The sequence below is a fragment of the Lonchura striata genome, chromosome 9 (assembly GCF_046129695.1).
Source record: "Lonchura striata isolate bLonStr1 chromosome 9, bLonStr1.mat, whole genome shotgun sequence".
Taxonomy (NCBI): Eukaryota; Metazoa; Chordata; class Aves; order Passeriformes; family Estrildidae; genus Lonchura; species Lonchura striata.
In genome coordinates, this window is record NC_134611.1 from 18,892,329 (window position 1) to 18,913,654 (window position 21,326).

The 21,326-nt window shown below is 41.8% G+C and overlaps 2 long non-coding RNA genes across 2 annotated transcripts; both read left to right on the forward strand.

The window, feature by feature from the left end:
- Positions 1 to 12: 12 nt before the first annotated feature.
- Positions 13 to 8,071, forward strand: LOC116183883 (uncharacterized). The gene is made up of 3 exons (XR_004148583.1): positions 13 to 67; positions 5,869 to 6,035; positions 7,914 to 8,071. It is a non-coding gene; the product is annotated as an uncharacterized LOC116183883 (long non-coding RNA).
- Positions 8,072 to 10,506: 2,435 nt separating this feature from the next.
- LOC144246763 (uncharacterized) lies at positions 10,507 to 21,315 on the forward strand. Its single transcript, XR_013340457.1, has 3 exons — positions 10,507 to 10,565; positions 16,651 to 16,769; positions 21,277 to 21,315. It is a non-coding gene; the product is annotated as an uncharacterized LOC144246763 (long non-coding RNA).
- Positions 21,316 to 21,326: the final 11 nt, after the last annotated feature.

The following is a 21,326-nucleotide window of genomic DNA, read 5'->3' on the forward strand; positions in this document are numbered from 1 at the left end:
GCTTCTTAAAATGAGCAAACCTTAGTGAGCCTTCTCACAGTATCTCCAGATGTTTGCCTAAAGGATGGTAAGTGCATGTGAGGGGTTATTGAGACAGAAGGGGCTAATGCCTCTGCAAAATGTATTTATTCTTAATGTCTACCAAATTGCTAATCCAGCCTGTCAATTGTGTAACCTCTGTTACAGGAAACTATTTCTCTATTTCATTCTTAATTCTTTCCTAGTAGATGCTGCTTCCCAGTGTGGGCTATGTTTCACCTTCTCATTGATTTCAAGCATTGTGCTGCTTGGCATTCCCCTTTCTCTTTGCAGGCCCATCTCCAAAGGTAGGAGCCATTTAACCCTTGGAACAAACAGTGACAGCCCATCAGCTTTTTCTTGCAACCCCCACTTATCCAACTGCTTAGCTGAAAAAAGCAGGGCTCAAAGTCTTTCCAGACATACCAAGCAAGATTTTTCTTTCTCGAAAACCACTGTGTTCATTGGTTTGGGTGTTTTTATTCTTATTATTTGTCTGGTTTATACCATCCTTTCATTCTAAGAGTTTTATTTTTGTGGCTGTTTCTGTGTTTATTCACTGCTGCAGTAGGTATCAACAACATGATTAAATTACAGCTCTGACTGTTGCAACATAAGCGCTCTGCCTTCATTATCTGCAGTGCCTAAAACTATTTGATCTCTAATAAGTTCACCTGCAAGTGTGCCTCATTTGCATGATGAGGCTAACTGGTGCAGCCTGGGTGCATATTGGTCTGTGATTTCAGTTTCTCTTCGATCAGATGCATCAAACAGAAGGAACTATTAGAATTGCCAGCGACTGTATTTTTTTTGTGTTAATCATGCTAGAATACTAGGAGTCCCAGGCAGCCTTACCAGGCTGGAGAAATCCAATGACAAAAAGCATGGGAGTGCTTCTGATGTCAGATCACATACAAAACAGTGCTGTGCTGGGGATAGTTGGTCTGGTTTGATGGCACACAGTGCTAAGATCATACCCAGCTCCTGAGCAGGTTATTCAGTAGCCTTCTTTGGTAAGCTGAAAATCCCATTGCCCTAAGCCCTTGAGGGAGCTGTGGACCTCTCCCCTGGCCCATCAGGCTCACAGCTGGAAGCGCCTTTCAGCATCTCTGAGGGTTGCTGCCTAAATGCCCCCAGCTCACATTCATCCCTGCTGGTCCTGTACTAAGATCCAGTTGACATTTATTTGGCAGTAATACCCAGGGTTTTATTGCCCAAAGTGTGTAGGAAGAGAAAATGTGTTCTCTTACACCCATCTTTTAGGAACCTGAACCTTTTGTTGTGTGTGAAATGGAAGCAGCAGACTTCAAAGCTAAATGTAAGAAGAGAACAGCAGCTCAGTGATTGTGAGATTCATAGCAATAGTGCTGAAAACGTATCACGTTGCCCACTTCCTTTCTAGATCAAGCTCAGGATAGGCCTGTGTGTTTTACTGTGTTCAGCATGACTTTAAGAAATGTGACTTGCCCCATTGCAGCATCCCTTGCTTCTCTAATTTCAGATTTCAGCTTCTTACATTGCATTTTCATTTGAGACAACTTTTAATTGGGCTGAATGATCTCAGAGAACATCAAAATGTCTCTCATTGCTCTGAATGCGTCCTAGACTGAGTTTGCATTTCATACACAAAAACAACTCTTTTCTTTTCCTCTTGGGCTCACACAGCAAATAAAAAACTAAACCAAGCAGAACCAAACAAAAGAATTCTGAGAAGCTCATCAGCAGTATTTGCTTTGTACAGAACAGTAATTTTTCCCTAGCACATACTTCCAAGAATTTTTTAAAATGTCATTCATACATCATCTGCCCCAACAGACAATAGTTGTTCCAGAGAAGCTGTTGCTCTCTATTAGGTCAATGATCAGTGAACTAAACATTTTCTACTTAGGCCCTCATATGATAAAAGCCTAAGAGCTTTGAAGGAGCCATTACAGACTATTGCCTAGAAGAAATATCCATTTGAAAATTCAGCAATTATGTACTTCTATAATAGCGTGTAAAAGGAGCTCTGGACCCATTATGGGTTATTGAGTAAATAATGTATTTTTAAAAGTGTCTAAGTAATTTATATGATAGCCTGTATTGGCAGCAAAGAGTGATTGTAGACTAAACATTCTGTCTTTCTCTCTTTTTAAAAATCTCATTTAAATCCCTAAATAGCAATTAAAGAAAGAAATCCCTGATGCAGTTTCAGTATTTCTATAGTAGTCAATAGCTAATGGCTCTGACTGCTGCACTGAGGCTGCCATTTTGTGCTGAGACAGTTTTCTCTGGTCTGACTTTCTTTTTTTGTCTTGATTGGATAAGACAGGAGGCTTCATTATCAAATATAATATAGAAGTGTCCAGAGGCCTCCTGGAAGTCAGACTCATAGTCATCAGACCTACCCATAATCAGGAACAGCCACTAGCCAGAAGAGCCACCAGTCCAGAGAGAGAAGACAGAAAGCTGTCAGTCCCTATTCTGGGGAAGAAATGAGTCTTGGAGAGAGGAAATATGTTGTTTGAGATCATGCAGGGAACAAAGAACCTCTACCTCCCAAGTCCAAGTTTAGCTTCCCTGCTTTATGTGTGGACCTTTCACGGAGAGGCACAGCCTGTGCATCTTGAGTGCTAATGCAAACTGCTGCTCTGTCAGGTGACCTCAATAGTCTTGCTTTAGACCACTGCATTCAGCCCTCTCAGGCACAGATCCTGGTCAAAGCAGATAGGAAAACACAGCAGTTCAAAAAATTTGCATTGTAGCAGCAATGCACTATGAAACATGCAGGAAAACAAACTTGTTTGCCTCTAGCAAGCATGGAGTAAGTTTCCTTAGTCCTCCCATTTATTTATCATACTGCTTCCTGCTATAGCAGGAACATAGTATAGTCACCTCTTTAATAATTTTTTGTCAAAATTTGAAAGAATAAGTTGAAACAGTTTTGTTCTTTTTTAAGAAATACTGGTGCTTGAGCTGCTCTGAATTTTGGACATTATATTAGGATCTCTAAATATCTGTCAGACTAAGCAGCCTTCAGTGCCCCAGGGACAGTACTTGACTTCTGTACTACCTGTACCTTACAATATTGCAAGGGGCCTGACTTGAGGCAACTACAGTAAAACAATTTTATGCCTATGGTGATGCTCCATCTTAACTCTTTTTTGATGGTATTTTATCTAGCATAAATTTGATACAAAGTCTCTTTGGTGCCCTGGAACCTGCAGGTCCAGACCTGTGTTGTGACTCATTTTGTACATGAAATACCTTACCAGCCAGCAGGAAGCAAGCATCTGTTTCCCATGTCTGCCATGAGTTCTGATTTTCCTCTTTGGAGGCTGTGTAATGCCTGCTCCTTCATATGTGTGTTCAGAGTACATTGTGTGCTTCCCAAAGCTTTTTTCAGCCATATCTCAAGATTTGACTACATCTGTTTAATTCCTCATTGTTTAAGGAAAGTGGTTCTGATGCAATGAATAAAAGTGTGGCATTTTAGCTGCCTTCTGGGAGATGTCAAGGGACAGGTCTCTGTAGTGAGGCTGCTGGCATGTGAGAATTTGTTTTTCATGGGTTTGGAAAGACACAAAGAAGAAAAGAAATGTAAGGGTAATGAGCATGTAGTTCAGAAGACAAAAAAGAAAGGGAATGACTTAATGTAGAAATGGTAAAGTAGTATGGAGAAGCCCACCTTGTAAAGTAAAAAAATGTAAAGGAAAAATATAAAGTAAAAAATGGTGAAGGAGTGGTAACAGAGACAGAAATAAATAAACAAACAAGGTGAAAGCCATAAATACATCTAAGTTGAATTTGAGCAAAACATATAACGCCCAAAAAAGCAAGCTGTCTCTCCCACAGCTAGACTGTATTTGTCACTTAGGAAAGGAGAGTTATGTGTTGGGATAATTGACTGGAGTGATGATGAAGTACCTATCACTGGAGTATTTCTATGACAGAGTAGTCAAAAAGCTGGGGAATGTTGCCAGCTATTGGATGACCCTTCCAGTTCTATTTTCTATGACCTCAGCATCATATAATGCTTGAGTGGGAGAAGTACTTCAGTTGTGTGGTCATGGAAACCTGTTTCTGACCTGGTCACCTCCTCACCAAAATTCTCTGTGATCTCAAAGAGTAAACAAGGCACAAATTTGGAAATTAAGTCAATGAGGAAAATTAATATAGAGGGGAAAAAAGAAAAAAGGAACTGGTCGAATTGCAGACAACATTTTCTTCTGACCTATGGGCCCAATGCCACAAAACTTGCAATTTCCTCCTCATACTGAACAGCTCCATTTTGCAAAAAATACCTAGTTTGGCTTAGATACATACCAAAGCCCTCACAACTTGAGTTAAAAGAACTTGGGATCTTTCTTCCAAGAACAGAATTATTAATTGATCTACTGTGCTTCAACTCTAAATAGTTCTGTTCTCCCATTCAAGGAAAATTCCTTCTTATTTCAACCAAAGTTACACTTCTGAAGTGATCTGGGATTATTCTAGACTGGTGATTATTTCCATGCAAGCCACCAGTTACTCTGTATAAAACAAAGTGCAAAACAGGCTTTTAAAAGCAAAGTCTGGAGAAGCATCAGATTGAGATGAAACAAGCTTTCATTCTCCCATCATGTGGAGGTCCTCAGGGCTTGCCAACAGGACCTAGCAAAGCCAAGTATGCTAATGTCAATGGTCCTCCCTTGCAGGCAGGACACTTGCATTGCTCCAGTACATATACAGTATAAGAAGGCACAGGCCTTTAAAGTGACCACTTCTTCACACAAATCTACCCTGTGTTATTTTTTTTTTACACTCTGGGCCACTGAGTACAATGCTGGTAATTGGAGGAAACTGCTTTTTTTTTTTTTTTCTCTGACAGTACTTTAGAGACATTAGATTCATTATTTGAGGGCGTGTATGAGATTCTGGAAGTAGAATTTATGTCTGCTATGCTGTGAGATCTTTGGTATGATATTGACTCACTCATTGGCACCTGAGAGAGGCTTGGGGAATTCAGCAAATTTTCAACAATCCAGTTTGAGAGATTAAACAGAATTATAGCTCGCTCAGGTTTCTCCTAATTTTATTAGATTTTCACCATTTCTAACTGCATAAACATATGCAGCCAAGTATGCAGGTGGGGACTGGGATGATGTACAAGGACACTCAGCCTCCATAGGCACCTAATTGGTGGACTAAGCAATAGGACACTTGGAAAGACTGGTATTTTTTCAGAACATTGTATGATAAAATTCTGTCCCCATTAAAACTGAAGCAATCAAGACAGGAAAGATTTTATCTATAGATTCTGTTGGAACCTCAGAGAAAGAGATGAGAGGAACTATCTGATGCAGAGAATATCTAGGATGAAGGTGGTTGTTGTGGGCAAGATTAATTACTTATTTGTCTTGGACAGAGGAAAAAAGATATAATGTCTCAAGACCATAGAATTCACCCGATAAATATGGTGATATCAGAAGGTTTTTGATCAGGGCTAAACACAGAACAAGCAATGTTTAAAAATTTCAAATAATAGCAGGGCAAATAAGAAGTAATTTTGAATGAACATTGTTATTATTAGCAAATGCTAAGCTGTAATATTTTCAGTGATATTTTATATTTCATTTTAGAAAAGAAATCTGGTTTTTCTATTTATAGGAGAATTCTTGAGCCTATGGTATGCTATGGTAAAGTGACACCAGCTGAAGTACTGGCCTGACTGTTTATGTGTGTACTTTCTCATGAAATAATATTGCTGTCCATATCTGTTAAGGGAATGCTGCTGTTGACTTATTTTCTACAATCAAAACAGAAAGAGGAGTATGAGGGAAAAGTCTACACGCTGGGTTTTGCTCTGCAGTGTTCTTTTCTCTGATACAGCACCTGCACTATGAAATTCACCCCGAATGGATGCTCAGATGGTTTTACTTCCAGCAGAGAGGACACAACTCTCAGGCTGAATTAGGCCATTTGGAGAGATTTACCAAAATCTCCATGGGTGATAGACGTAAGACTTTTCTCTCAAACTGGTCTGGACTGAGCATTTGGTGAGTAAGTAAAATTTTAGGTTTTTTTCCTTTTGAAAAGTAGAATAAACCAAAGATGTTGATCACATATTTGGACCTGGACTTCCCAGCAAAATCCTCTGAAAAGTCAGAATATTTAGTAAACAGATTATGAAATATTTTCTAGAAAAAAAAATATATATACAAGAGGGATTTAATAATGTTGGGATGAAGTTTTCTGTTAATGACTTTATTTTCTTCTTCCTCCTGTTTAGGCAGTAACATGCGAACTCTGACCACATCACCGGTGTGAAATTGTTGATTAACCTTTTGACTCTGACAATTGGGACTTCTCTCAACACCAACTGGTAATGCAGAAGGCCATTAGTAGTTAATATTGGGACATCCCAGCTCCAGATGTCAAAAGGTTAATGAAAAATCAAGTATCTTGCTTTTGCTGGGGAACTTGGAAACCTTCCCCCCAAAGCAGTTAATTTTTTCTGATAAATAAACCAGACTGCTTGAGCTGAGAAAGACGGGTGTTTTGCTAATGTGTACAGCTGTTAATTGAAAAAGATTTGGGTATGCTTGTTCTTTTGGATGTAGATAAAAGAGAGATTTGTTGGCAAACTTAGTTAGTCTTGAACACCCCTTTGTTCAAATACACTACATAATAATAACGCTTTGTTCTTTCTGTAACAGCCATGGAGGGATTTTGAGTAGAATACTCATTTTCTTTAAGTCATATCTGCCAGTAATCATTCCTGGCTTAAGACCAGCTGCCATTTATGTGTTTTATGAAAATATAACAGTTTTACACTCAAAACTATTTTCTTTTTAGGTAAAAGCTTCAGCACAAGCTGGTTCCCTGTATCTACCATAAATGCTATTTATCACAGATTTTGGTCTTTAAAACAGAAAGATAATGTTAAAACATTTTGATTACCCTTTCCTTGCTATCATTCACAACCCATCTTTTCTAATTATGGTATTAGGACATTTACATAACCGGGAAAAGGGTCCTTTAACTACATTTCTATTATGTTTGGCACTTCTGTGAAAGGATATTATATTCATGTGCATTAGAGATTGCTTATAAAAGATCAAGACAATAATAGCAGATCAGACGATAAAGGTTCCCTTTTCTCCTCCCAGACAGGCTGTCTCTGACAGAAGAATACAGTTCATCAAAAGTGTCTGCAGGTTGTCAAACTCAGTGAGATTTGGGGACACTCGGAGGCTGTCATGGCCAACAAGAAGATTTTCTGTAGGGTTCTGCCATCATTCACCCTCAGGAAATAATCACTCACTACATTCTGCATGCTCTCATGATAGAGCTCTATTTGAGAGAAAAGAGCCATTTTATCAAAGGACAATATATCCCTTCTCTTGGTCCATGTAGCTTCCATTATCAGACCATAATAAATCATATTTATGTTCTCAGTTAATAAGACTGATTACAATGCAGGTTACAGGCATGGGAAAAGAAAATCAGGTGAAAAGATGTTTTAATGAAAATATGATAAGCAAACAGCTTCTTGTGAACATTTCAGGCTGTTATTTGTAATGATCACAGGCAATTTTTGATACATCTTCTTTAGCAATGGTTTAAGCTGCATAAATTGGCTTGCCACTTTATACGTTGAAATAGGAAGAATCCTGGTGTCCTTCTTATGTTGTCTAGAATCATTATATACATTATAAGCATAAAATGAGTTTAATGTATGTGCTTTGAAAAGAAGGGGGAAACAGAAAATCAGGGAAGACTGATTTTAATGCTGCTCAGAATGATTTTGAAATTTTCTACTCATCTTTGTTACTAACGGTGCATTTTCCATGAAATTTAGGAATGATATGTACTGCTTTCATCTCCTTAAAATTAATATACTGTGCTCTCTGTTTTTCTCAATTTCTTCAAAGTTCTTCTTAGAGCACTGTGCAAAGAGACAGAGAGAAATTCTCCACTCGAAGCATATCTGCTGTTAATGCTGAGGGGAGTTAAGTGTCTGCTTCTATAGGAGAATACACCCCAGTGTTCCTGAAGGGCACCCTGTTAATATGGTGCAAGAATGTCTAACTCTGGCACAGGTAATGCATTCAAGGGCCAACTTCCACAGAATTTTTTAAAGTGATTAAGGCAGTTTTTTATTAGGGTAAATATTATGATACAATTTCATCATATAAGTGTATGGAGGGAAGTGGCTGGTGGACTGTATCACTGTCATCTTGTGAAAAGTCTTATTTTGCTATTATGTTCAGCATCATATTTTCAAGATGGAGTTAGAAATTTGAGGAATAATTTCCTCCTGCTAATACATAATTTTGACTGGGTCTCTGAAATTCTACAGCACTTGTAGAACCATGGTGACAAAGACTCCTTGGAGTTGTGTCTGCAGGACCTATTCTGCTCTCAGGTATTTCCCTAAAATCACTCTTACAAAAATTTTAAAGCATTGTATTTGTCCTGGCCCTGAAGAATGGCCATAAAATTACCTTAACCCTTTTAGGACACTTCAAAAGAACAGTGCCCCTATAAGAAACAGCAGACTGCTCTTCAAAGGCAATATCCTGATATGACAACAGATGTAGATAATGTACTTCATGATGGAAGTGCTTGATACAGAGAAAAACATGTTGTAACTGCCTTCACCGTGAAAGAGGTTTAAAAATGCTGCCTGCCAACTCCACAAAAACCAGAGCTGCTATTTCGGTTAAAGGCCAGTGGATTGTATTTTTCACGTCAGTTTTCACTAACCTCAAACATCACTGTTATGACAGATTGTCATCCAACCAAACCAGCATTCTGTTGCCATTCAAGCAAGCAAGAAAAAAGCAAACATGAAGGAAACTTAAAAGTCCAAGTAGTAATTGGGGGGTGCATGTGGGTGAACTACTTTTGTGTAACAATATTGATTACTGAAAATGAAACACTTAAAAGAAAATAAACAAAAAGCAATGCTTTCTGAGCCAGTGGTGTTTTCTTGGCTGGCAATTTCCCTTTGTTCTATTTCATGACACTAGGCTCAATGGTTGAAGGGGTGTTCTGGGCCAGATGTCAATCACAATGTCTGACATAAACAAAAATAGCTAAAAAGGCATGCCAGCATCTTCCTTTTGTTTTGCCATTAGCTCCATTTTTCTTTTCATAGGCTGACAAAAAATTACTGCCTCCAAGTGAATTCAGTAATGTCACTATATATCTAATATCTAGGAGACCTTTTGTTTTAGCTTTACTGGGCTTAACCACAAAAGACACTTGACATTGACAAAGAATCTGTCAAACATACAATGATCAGTGCAATGAAACCTCTCATGACAGAAGGGCACTATTCTGCCTCCCCCTTGCCTCCAGCAGCAGCCTGTCTGAGCAAAATATGCTGGAGCACATGTAGTAGCTGAACCATTACAGAGCAGGCCAGAAGCTGAGATGTGTCTTGTTTAAATTGTCATAGCATATTAGTATAATTAAAACTGCCAAAAGAGTAGAAAAGATAGATGGAAATGTTACATTACTTGTTTCTAGAGATTAACCCCCAGCCAGAACTGAAATAGAGAGACACGTTTTGGATTTCTCAGAGCTCTGATATGGAAGAAAACAAGCCCAAGAGTACATCTCTCGAAGTGCGAGACATGAAGTCATAGTTCCTATATTTACACAAAAAAAGCAGAAATAGTGTTTCAGACAGACACTCTGTTTCCTCTGTGATTACAGCTCCCGTGGTGGCTGTGCTCTGCAGAGCAGTTGTATCATCTCTCAGCTAATTCCTTTCCACTCTCCTCTGCCTTTTTTCCTGCAAGGTCTTGACATCTCTTGGGCTTGCTGATAAGCTGATGTCACCCCACTTTGCCCTGTCATCTGTGGTCTTGGCTGGTGCTCCAGGTGCCCACCCTGCAGCAGTACACAGTGACCATGGTCCAGGCTCTGGGCCTCAGCAATGCCCAGCAGCAGTGGTCATGAGCTCATCCTGCACAGGTTTCATCCTTTGGGCATGCCCATCCCTGGGCAAGAGAAACAAATGCTTACAGGAAGCAGGCACAGACAGACCAGCCCTGAGATTGCTCTTGAGTCCAGTTCCCTTGTGCACAAGAGAGCCAGAAATGGAAGACTTAAACTGCTTTGCCAAAGCTGTTTCTACTTCTCTTTGCATGGGAAGATGTTTGAACAATGACTTCAATTTAAAATCTGACCTTTCAAATGCCAAGCTTTATGCTTGTTTCTGTATTGAATGTATAGATAAAACATATGGCTTTCTAAAATTGACCCTAACAATTATGTTCTCTTCATCAATGAGATGTTTTCCTTCCCATGCATCGTTACCTCTCATAACTATACAGGACAAACTAGTTATGATCTAAGTTTATAATTATGCCCTGAGTTATATCTGGTGGTAAGAAAATTATTTAAAATCTTCTGTGTGTTTGTTCAGTTGTACATGTAGTTGTAGATTTTCTCAATTTATCCAGAAGCTGGGGAGGACCTGAACTGGGTTCAGCCATTCTGAAAGAGAGAAGAAGCAGCACAACTATCCTCTGACAAAAATGGTACATTCAAGGAGAAGCTTCAGGAATCAGGTAGGATTCATACTCATTTCTTCTAGTATTAATGAAATTCACAGCTTTGCCTCATTTGCTGACTTGCTTTGAGAGATGTTAAATGTGAGTCTTTAATTTTAGGTTCCTCTATATTTCCTGTATTTCCCAAATTTAAATCTTGGTTAATGACTTCTCCATATAGGGCTTGTAGATGTGCATAACTAGTAAAAAATATGTTATCTGCATTTAGTGTTGGCTTTTGGAACCCTCACCGCCAAGTCACCTCTCTACTGCATCTCACCTCACATGCATTTCTGAGTAGTGCCAGGAGAAGAATGGAAAATAGCCATGAAGTAAAAGCAGATTCTGCTCCCATTAAAGGCAATGAAAACTGTGCTTTTACTTCTAGTTACTCATAATAGCGGAGAAAAATGAAGTGGAAACAAGCACAACAAAACACCTCTGCCAGCTATCTACAAGCTAACCAAGGCTTCCACTAATGAGGTGCTCTGGCATTTTAAGAAAGACAAGCTCTTCCAGCAATGGAAAAAATACACTGAGTTTTTCCTTCAGTTCTCAAAGGCTAATGAAAGAATAACAAATTGTATTTCAAAAGAGGGATGACAGTCGAACTTTTAATGCTGTCTGTGCTATTAAATGCCTAAAGATGCCCATACAGTTTCTCGTCAATTAAATGCTTTTACATACATATTTGGCAGCTTATTAAATATTGATACTTACATACCTCACCAAATTATTGACTGTATTTACAGGGTCCTTTAAATGACCACAATTTTTTTGAGAAAGTTATCAATATCAAATTACAATAATGGAGTAATTTTCAGGTCAAATTTTCTAGACGAGTCTATACCATGGACAATCACATAGTCTATTAAACAAAACAGTACAGTTTGTGGAAAAGATAAAACTCCAGATCATGAGATAGCACCAGATTTCACATTATGATTTCCAGATGTCTTTGTGAGCTTAATGCATACAGCATTGGTTTAAGTCTAATCTGCATGGCAGAAATGCAAGTTGTTCCAATTTTCTCCTCACTGGGGCTGTGTGGAGAAACAGGAGGGCATTGTTCTGCTGCTTTGGAGAGAGGAGTTTACCTGAAGGACAGGGAAAAGTCACACCTAGCAGTGCCCACATCCTCATCTGGCTGCAGAAAGCTGGCAAATCTGCCCCTGACCTTTATCTTCCCACCTCAGCAGCCTTTTTTCTGCACACTTGTCTCCACACAGTGTCTCCATCACCCCAAGACATTGGACAGAACTGGCCTCCCTGTCCTGTTCCCCTGACCTAACCACTGGAAGCATCAACATTCTCTTTTGTTTAGAATGCTGAAAATATCTGAGTTACAGCAGCCTGTCACAGCTGTCAGGCTTCTGTGACAGCCTGGTTGTATTATTCTAAGCAGTGTGTGTTTATTCACTTGAAGGGAGAGAGAGGGTGGAATTTCCCAAACTGAACATCATATATGCTCACTAGAAGCTCCTGTAGTGAGTGTCTGTGCAACCAGAAGGCAGCTTCCCAGCTGTTTCCAGGGTGCAGCTTTGGAAACAGTGTTCCCTGAAAATCCACTGTAAAACAATGCATTGCATCAGTTTCCTGGACCAGGGACTAGGTGAAGTCACAGTACATCAGTGGCAGCCTGGGGGATTTACAGTATTTTGCAGGGCAGCTCAGTATCCTCCTGTGCCCAGGGGGGCACAGATGTCCAGAAGTTTCTGGAGGCTCACATGTAACTATAAACATGAAATAGTATTTCCTCTGTTACATTCCTGCTGGAGAGCATTTTACTGGTACAAGTAGGTGGGCTAGACAACAGTGCAAGATAGGACATTTGCTTTTCAATTCTAGCACTGTTGGGCTGGGAAGTGAAAAAGAGCTCTGCAAACAGAACAGGTGTTTGACATGACAGTGCAATGAGAATAAAAGGCTCAAGGCTACTTTTTCACTAAGGGAATCTCTACAAAAAAATGCCAATTTGGGGCTTTTTGATTTTCTCTCTGGAATCAAATATTCAGTGTGAATTTACAGAGTATGAGGAAAGAGTATTTTGGCTCCTTCAATCCTGTGTACAATACTTCCCAGGGTTTCAGTGAGGATTTTAGCATCTCTTGCAGTCTTCCAATGTTATGCTGTGCAAGGATGTGCTTATACATAATTTTGTAATTGAAATGGCATGTTTACTGTTCTATTTCATGCTTGATTGTGTTTTTTAAACACCTTTACTCATGCTGTTAGAAGTGGGATTATAATTAAAATGTCCTGTTGAACACCTTGTTCAATTCAATGAAGGCATAATAGAAGTATAAATACTTGTTCTCGTTGACTCTGTGATGTCAGCACAACAGACACAGTAATCTCATAAAACAAATCTCTCTTTCACCAAAGCATCTGTCAGAAGGGAAGGGAAAACAGAACCTGTGACTGGGCAAAGAGAGGCCCTCCCCGTTGGAAAAAGGAAATACTTTGAGATGTTATCTGTGATATAGATGTGTTAACTAAGGCATGGAATGATTGATTGATTTAGCCAGTTATGAGGCAAAAAATAATCAGAGGGGAATTTGTTCCTTTACTCACAGTCCCTTGGCCTAAAGACTAAGTAGCACTTTCTCCTACACTTGCCATTAGGAAATGCCAAGTCTGCCTGTGAAATGTTAAGGAGTAACTTATATTTCTTAATATTCTTGTTTCCTTAAAATATATACAGATATGAAAATTTCAAGTCTTGATGGTGGAGTGAAACTACAACACAGCGTCCAAACATTTATTTCTAAGTCACCGTCCAGTGGATTCAGAACTTTTGCATAGCAATAATGGTTTCATTTTCTTTGTGTTTTCTCTTGTAGTCTAAGTTACCACCAATGATGTGATGTCTAACCTTTCTGGCAGGCACATGTTCAGTCTTAAGGAGCTTTAAATTACTTCATAGCTTGAAATTCCATGTAAGAAGGGATGTTCCAACATTTAGCCTAATTGATGCTTTCTTGGGCAGTTTACTTGGATATCTTGGCTCAGTTTCCTCCTCTGAAAAATGGGGAGAACAACGTCTGTGTTCCTTGTGCTCTTTGATGTAATAATATTTTTACTATACTAAATACTAGGCTCAACACTGCACAAACCCCATGAGGTTTTGTGTTTGTGTCCCTTCAAAGAAGACACAAAAGAGGTCTCAAAACCAATCCCAGGATGTGTAATATTTCTGTGCCAGAGCAGGACTTGCCAGTCAGTAGCTGCCCTATAGGAAAAGCCCACATGATCTTTATGAAGCAGGCAAATAAGCCAACCCAAAGGGTGTGGAAATCGCCTTCTGTACCAAATTTCCAGCTACTTCAAGTTTAGGAGAAGTTGGATAGGCAGAGGGTTCACAGAATTTAGTCTTTAGAATGAAAATGGTAAGCAAGTGATAAAGTAGAAGGTTCATTCCCCTGGGATGACAGACAGTCAGTCCAGACTAGAAAAAGATTCGTCAGCAGCAGGGATAAGGCTACAGAACACAGAACATGCAGAACAAAATGGACAAGGATGTTGTCAAGTAGGATTGCAACAAAACTTGGTGTATTTGTTTGAATGTCTCATTATGTGTACAGGTGCAGCTTTACACACCCACACATGCTGCATTTATTTCAGTGTGTGATCATATAAATGCCTGCAGGTGTGATACGGAAGAGATACCCATGCTGAGGCATGAATATGGAATTCCACATCTGTATTGGCTGCCTGGCTCACACAATGACCTAGTGCAGTCAGTGAGCTCTATTTCCACCTTCTGTATGCACTTTAGAATTAAAAGCAAAGGAAAGTCCATCCTGGTAACTATATTTAACAGGATGTTATAGCATAAAACTAAAATATGTGTATGGAACAGTCATCATTACCACACTGTGTTGCACATTATATACAAAATTAGGACAAAACCAATTTCAGATAAAAATGGCCACATCATTTAAATGTATGGTAATAAATCCATGACATTGGAATTAATGTGTCTTTTGGGACACCTAAAACTTCAGCTGGGCTTCAGTGCAGTGGCTGGTTTCTCACTTCTGGCACACACAGAGATGGCTCCTTGTCTATAATACTGTCAGGTAGTCCATAATCTGTGGGGTGAAAATCATGGCTGCTGCAAAACCAGGGTTCTGAATCCACTGACTTGCTTACAAGTAAAAAAGTCTCAGCCATGGCATTACACTTATACAGCTGGCTTCATTAAACAATAATATGATGCTAACTACTCGACCACAAACACCCTTCTTTCTGTGTCAAAAATGTAAAACAGCTAAGGGATATAAACTGGGGGCAACCTTTTGCATGTAATTGCTGCCTGCAGAGACTCAAGGTTGTCAAAATTTCCTACCTTTTATAAGGCCTTTAGTGATAACTTTTGTTTCCCAAAGAAAAAATAAATCTACCAAAGTTCCTTTGAACATTTCAGCAGCCTTTCATAGTGTTAGCTGTGATAGTAATGGTGTCACATTCCTAATAAGGATGTATATAAACTGTGCTTTAGGAGTCCCTGCTGCTTTCTTTGTGGAAATGATCTCAGATGCTTTAGGATTATTTGGCAGTAACTTCTTTTTGCACCATGATTTCACAGAGATATTCTCTGTTATCTTCTCTTCAGCATATTCCTTTGAAGGTCTAGGGAGAAAATGTGGTGCTCGAGTATTCAGTGAAACCTGGTTTGCATCTCCATCTAGCTAAAGTCTAGGCTGTCCTGTGATAGAAAATGTGAAGGGGCCATAGTGCCCAAAATTCAGCAGAAATTTTACATAGTGTTGTCCAGGCAAAGGAATAATGAGAATATGGTCAATTGAGATTTCATAGGAAGCAAAAGAGGAAAGAAAACACCATTTTTTTTCAGGACTGAATGTCATTGCTTTGCCCAGAGGGACCCCTATGGCTGCCATCCACAGCTGACAATAGCAAATGTACTCTGTGCAGTGACACAGGCAAAGGGAACACAAGTGGCTGGAGCAGTGGTAGAAATAACACTGTGCTAATGAAAAGTTTCGTCCAGGCAAATTTAACTCCCTCAGAATTAGCCTGGATATCTCTCCATGACACATTTGTTTTAGAGTCACAGCATGTTGCAATTTTTAGGCTCTGGCAGGCTCCTATGTAGGAACTATGCCCAAGAGCCTTTATTTCATCTGCTCCAATTGGGAAGAGCATGGCAATTTCTTTTGGTTGAGACTTTGCTATAACAAGCTGAGCTTTAGTCACTGTGAGATTGGCCCTCTGTAAAGCATTCACTTGGTGTTACAACCAGAGACAACTGAGCTCCAAAAGTGAGTGCAGGCTGTGTCTACTTATTAAGTAAAGGAGCATGTAGAGAGCCCATTACTCAGTAATTGGTGCTCGCTGCCAGTTAGCATTCACCAGGACTTCCAGGATTTGTATAGACCTTACAGCCCAGAATGGCCTGGGATTGTTCTTGCCTTATTTGCTTCCACTATAATCAGCTGGTGGCTCTCTGCTTTGCAGAGCTACCAAAACCAGCTTGATCAGACTGAAAGGCACCTGGAAGTACAGGATGTCCCCAGGGAATTCATCCAGAGGGACGTGCAGGTCTGAGAGACTTTTGTGACTAAGCTTGTGTTCCAGTTTTGTGAGCTTGCAGGTTTCTTCCCCTGCCATGGAAGAGGAAAATGATGATTGGAACTTGTGGTGTTAAAAATGCCTGCCTGATCAAAACCTTAAATAGGTCTTTAAAGATGAGGCCCTCGTGTCTCTTTAGGTGAGCCAAACTGCACTTTGGTATGGGGAGTCTCGAGAGAGTGTGGTAAGTCTTTACAGGAAAGCCTATATAGACTATTTGACAAAGACACAGCTCTGTGGGGTATATGGCACTTGCAGCTTTGCCGTGGGGAAACCTTTTGTTGGCCATGTCCCAGCTGATGCTGTTGCTCCCGAGGAGGTGGTTTGGTGAGGTTTGGATAGGTGTCCACAGCCCCTGGCAGGGCTGGCGGGCTCAAGCAGCCCACTCTGCTACCCAGGAGCAGGTGGGCCCCGGAATGCAGGGGCAAGAAAGGGGCTCCTTCACATGCCTATTCCCTGCATATTGTATTTATTTATTTATTTGTTGTGTTTATTTATTTATTTACAGCACAGGCAGCATTAGCCCCAGAGGCTGGCAAGGCGGCTGAATGGATGCAGACGAGCTGCTCTCCCCAAGCGGGCGGACTCTGCCAACACCTGTGAAGTGAAAACCCGTCTGCGCCGCAGGTGAGAAAGCAAATGCCGCAGGGTGCCGCCGCGGGACTGCCGCCCGCCCGCGGGACTGCCGCAGCCACGTCCGCTGCCCCCGCGACGGCGGCCGGGGCCGGGACAGAGCCCATCGCGGCCCCGGGGCAGAGCCCAGAGCCCGTCGCGGCCCCGGGGCAGAGCCCAGAGCCCGTCGCGGCCCCGGGGCAGAGCCCAGAGCCCGTCGCGGCCCCGGGGCAGAGCCCAGAGCCCGTCGCGGCCCCGGGGCAGAGCCCGTCGCGGCCCCGCCATCACCGGCCCCGCGCGCCGTTCGCCGCAGCGTCCGCCAGGTGGCGCGCTTGCTCGCCGAGTGGCGCGAGGGCGGGCGGGCCCGAGAAGCGCATCGCGCCCACTCCCCTGCCCGCCCTGCGATTTCGGAAGCATTAGAACGAAAGTGTTTTCAACTTATTATTATGCATGAGTAAAAATTCCATGAATGTGTAACATTTTCGCCTGTATTTTCCTCTTTTATAACATCATTTAAATTCCTCATTAATAATTTAGCAACGTTCTGGATTTTAATCACTTTTCTCATCCCCGCGGTCTCTACCCGCAGCAGCGCTCTCCTCCCCACCTGAAGGTGACATGGAGGCAGGGCTGGAGCCAGGGACACCCGCCCCAGCGCCCTCTCCGCCTGCAGGGTGTTTCCTTCAGCAGTTGAAAATCCAAAGTTTACCAAGTCTAACGCTTGAGTAGGTCACCATTAGTGAAAAATTATTTTTTTTTCATCTGAGTTTAATTATGGTGGTATTTGTTTGATAGCTTGTTACTGTAAATAAAAGAGATAAAAGGAGCCCTTCACTCGAGCAGCTTCAGAGTTGTGAAATATGTACCTAATTAAAACTATTGGTGTAAGAGGCTAATAAAGCACATGTGCCTACTAGATGTCTCATTCTAATGAATCTCGGCTAACTTACTCTGAGCAATGTATTTTGGTGTTGGTAGTAAGAGCTGAATAATGATGGAATTTATCATGAGGTGCTCGTGAAGAACCACAGGGGTCTGTGAGGGTAAGGGGAGGGAAGGACCCGCAGGCCTGGCCGGGTGCAGGGGGAGCGGAGCGCAGGCTCCCCAGGGCTGCCTGCGCCCCCGGGGTGGGCGCGGGGCCGCGGGCGGGCCCCGCGGGCTGCGGCTGTGCGGGCGGGGCGGCCCGAGCGGCGGCGCGGGGAGCGCTGCCGCTGGGCGCTGCTCCCCAGCCGCTCCTCACCCCTGCTTTCCGCCTGGCACGGCTGAGGAGCGGGCCGCAGCATGCGCTCCTCAGACTCCCAAACCCAGTGCAGATGGGTTGTCTAAAGCATTTCAGATGAAGTTTTGGTCTTGTGCCAGCAGCTAATCAAAGTCTTAATTCTGGAGAATAAAAAGGCCGGGCTTTCCAAGCTTCCTCCAGCTGGTTTCTGCCGGGGATGTGGACGGCCGGCGCTGCTGGAAGCTCTTTTGCTGTGGGTGCTCCCAGCGGTGGGGCTGGATGCGCGGCTGGCACGGCTCTCACTCACCCTGGGCAGCCAGGCCGCGCTTGAGGTCACGTACCTGGTCCGGCTGAAGGGGTCAGCTTTGTACAGGCCTGTGGACAGGCACCCTCCAATCCATCGCAGTCTGACCTAGAGTGAAGGCAGGCACGGAAAATGCGTGTGTCGGGAACCCCTGCCTGAGATACGAGCCTTGCCCTTTGGAGCAGTACAGGCTTGTCAGGAGAAAGGGTATGTACTGAGAGAAGCTGGGCAATAATAAAGGGGCTGGTTAAGCAAGAAAAAGAGCCCTCAGACTAGCACATATTTTTATTGCTTTTTTTGCAACAGAGCAGTGAAAACATCCCAAGGCAAAATGTCTATTGTAGGCTTTCGTGTAGTCCCCAATAACAACTATTTAAACGCTTGCACGTGTGTGTGTCCTGCCGGCGTTGCCCGTTCAGCCGCACCGCGGGCGGCCGCTGGGGCTGCCGCTCTGGGCTCCCCCAGCCTAACCTGGCGCCCAGAAAATCTGCGGGGCCCCAGGCACGCCGTGCCTCATCCCACGTGAGGCTGAGGGCTTTGTGTACAGCCGAGCCATCTGGGCTTTGCTGTCTGCCCCACAGTCAGATCTGATGAGTTCAAATGACTCTCTGCAAGTGTGTGGTAGCTGCAGCTGTTGAAAGCGCTCCGGCAGTTTCTGATCTGCACATGAATTTGGAGGTTTTTTACAAGTGCTGCATCGGCAGTTTTTCTGCAGAATGAAATTTTCACTATTGCTAGTATCAGCTGGAGAGACGGGTGGAACTTGTTATCTTCCTTGCAAAATCTACCTTTTCACAGAGAAGAGATCATTTTTCATGGTTGTACAATCTGTTAATGGGGTAGGCTGAGAGTAAGATTGGGAAGAACTAGTCTGTTTCTGTCTTTGTCCCTGACTTACTGTTTGACCTTAGTAAAGTCTCCTGGTCATTCTGGAAACCTAGTTTCTCTATCTGTAAAAAAAAAAAAACCAAACAATAGTAGCTATATCAAAATAGACAGTCATCAATATCTAGACGTGGCTGTAAAATTTCAGGGGAAAGTGTTATTTATTGCCACACAAATAGTGTCTGTTCTGCTTTCTCAAAGACCTGTAAAAATCTGTTTTTTCCTGCTGAGAGAATTTTTTCCATGTTGCTCAATCAACGATCATTTTAATATATTTTTTCTGCCTTTCAGATACATCTCAAATATTTGTGTCTGTACAATTTTCATGGTCTCGTATCTTGTCTCTTTCTGTATAAAATGTATGTTGTCAGCTTAAGGGGAATGCTTTTTCTTTCAGTTTCTTTGTAATTACTAAAAATATTCTTAACCTGTTAAAATATTTCTGTGTTGTCGATATGGTGTGGTATGGTATTGAAACCTCATTACTTTGCAGCAAAACTTCCTGTACATTGTATTTACCTTCTGGTAACATTTCTAATAAGAAATCACCAAGAGAATGAAGGGGATACTTGCACTGTTGGGTCCAGTGTGACTTTGCATATGAAAATATGCAAAAATAAATTACACTCTTGTGTAGCTAAGGGAGAAATATAATCAAATTGTTTCTGCTGGCTTTTCTTCAAGGCAGAAAACCTGTGTGTGTTTTCTAGACAAGTGTTATTTGTACTATGGTCTGGGACCTGGCAACAGGGATTCCTGTGCCCTGTGTGAAGTTATTTTGATTTCAGCATGACTCCACCAAGAGACCCCAGCATAGAGGACCACCCCCTTTTAGAGGGCAGTGAACTTGGGTCCTCACAAGGCCTATATTTGAGGCACTCTGAACCAAAGTTATGGATAGAACCAGAGCAATAAGAGCCAAAGTCTGTTACTCTAACAAAGACAGAGGCTGCAAGTAAACTTTCCACCAGAAGCAGGTTTCCTAGATGTTGATAGCAGATGACCATCCCATCCCATCCCATCCCATCCCATCCCATCCCATCCCATCCCATCCCATCCCATCCCATCCCATCCCATCCCATCCCATCCCATCCCATCCCATCCCATCCCATCCCATCCCATCCCATCCCATCCCATCCCATCCCATCCCATCCCATCCCACAGGCTGGGGATGTCCTGACATTCCATTCCTAGTATAACTTGTTCTCACATCACAGAACTTCTAATTTTTTCTTTTTAGTAAGTATGATTTGATAAGCTAAGATATGCATGCTTTTAAATTAATTTTAGGCATAAATTACTAATTCTGTTGTTCACATTCTCAGAGATGATTAATATAGTTTTGTTTTTCCTTTGACACCTAAGCAAAAATCTGACATTGATTTCATTCTTCTTGTTGTAGAGAGGAGTGTAACCATAACCAGAGGTGACCAGTACTAGCCCTATCTGAATGTGCCTTGCAATCTCTGCTTTTGTATGATGAATTGATGTTCCAGCAGCATTTTGGTTTTCCATGCTGTACCCATAGCTGTTGCCTTTATTTTGCTTTTTCCTGGCTTTATCTTGATTTTCTCTGTGAAGCCAAAGACCTGACATTGGTAGTCATGTTTTTAAGATTATCTGCTCTGGAACATCTACTCAGAGAAGTCTATTTTCACTGTTTTGCAGTGATTGCAGTTTGATTTAGACTAGTACTGCAGAAGGGAGCTGTTTGTGAATGGATTCAGATGCATGGAGGTCCAAGAATGATAAATGAAAGGCTTCATCCCTATAGGTCAGTGGTCTTTGGGACAAGACAGAGAGGAGACAGAAGTTGAGGAGACACTGCTGTCTTGGAGTCTGTATTTCAGGTCACAGTCTTGTCAGGTCAACTAAAGTTACACAATGTGAATGGTGCCAAAGCAGACTTGGCTGTGCATGAATATTTATCCTCTGTCTTTTTATTATAAACTTTGTTTTGCATTCTGACAGAGTTGTCATTACACACCTTTTTTTTGAAGATCTACTAGGAAAAAACCCCAAATGTGCTTTGTTTTGTAGTGCCTTAGGCAATGAGCCAAAATGTAGGTCTGAGGAAACCTTTGTGTCACCCTCTTCTTGGAACTTTCCTCCAGATCTTCTGTGTTGTACTGGACCCAGCCCTTTCCAGCTGAGCTGTGGTGAC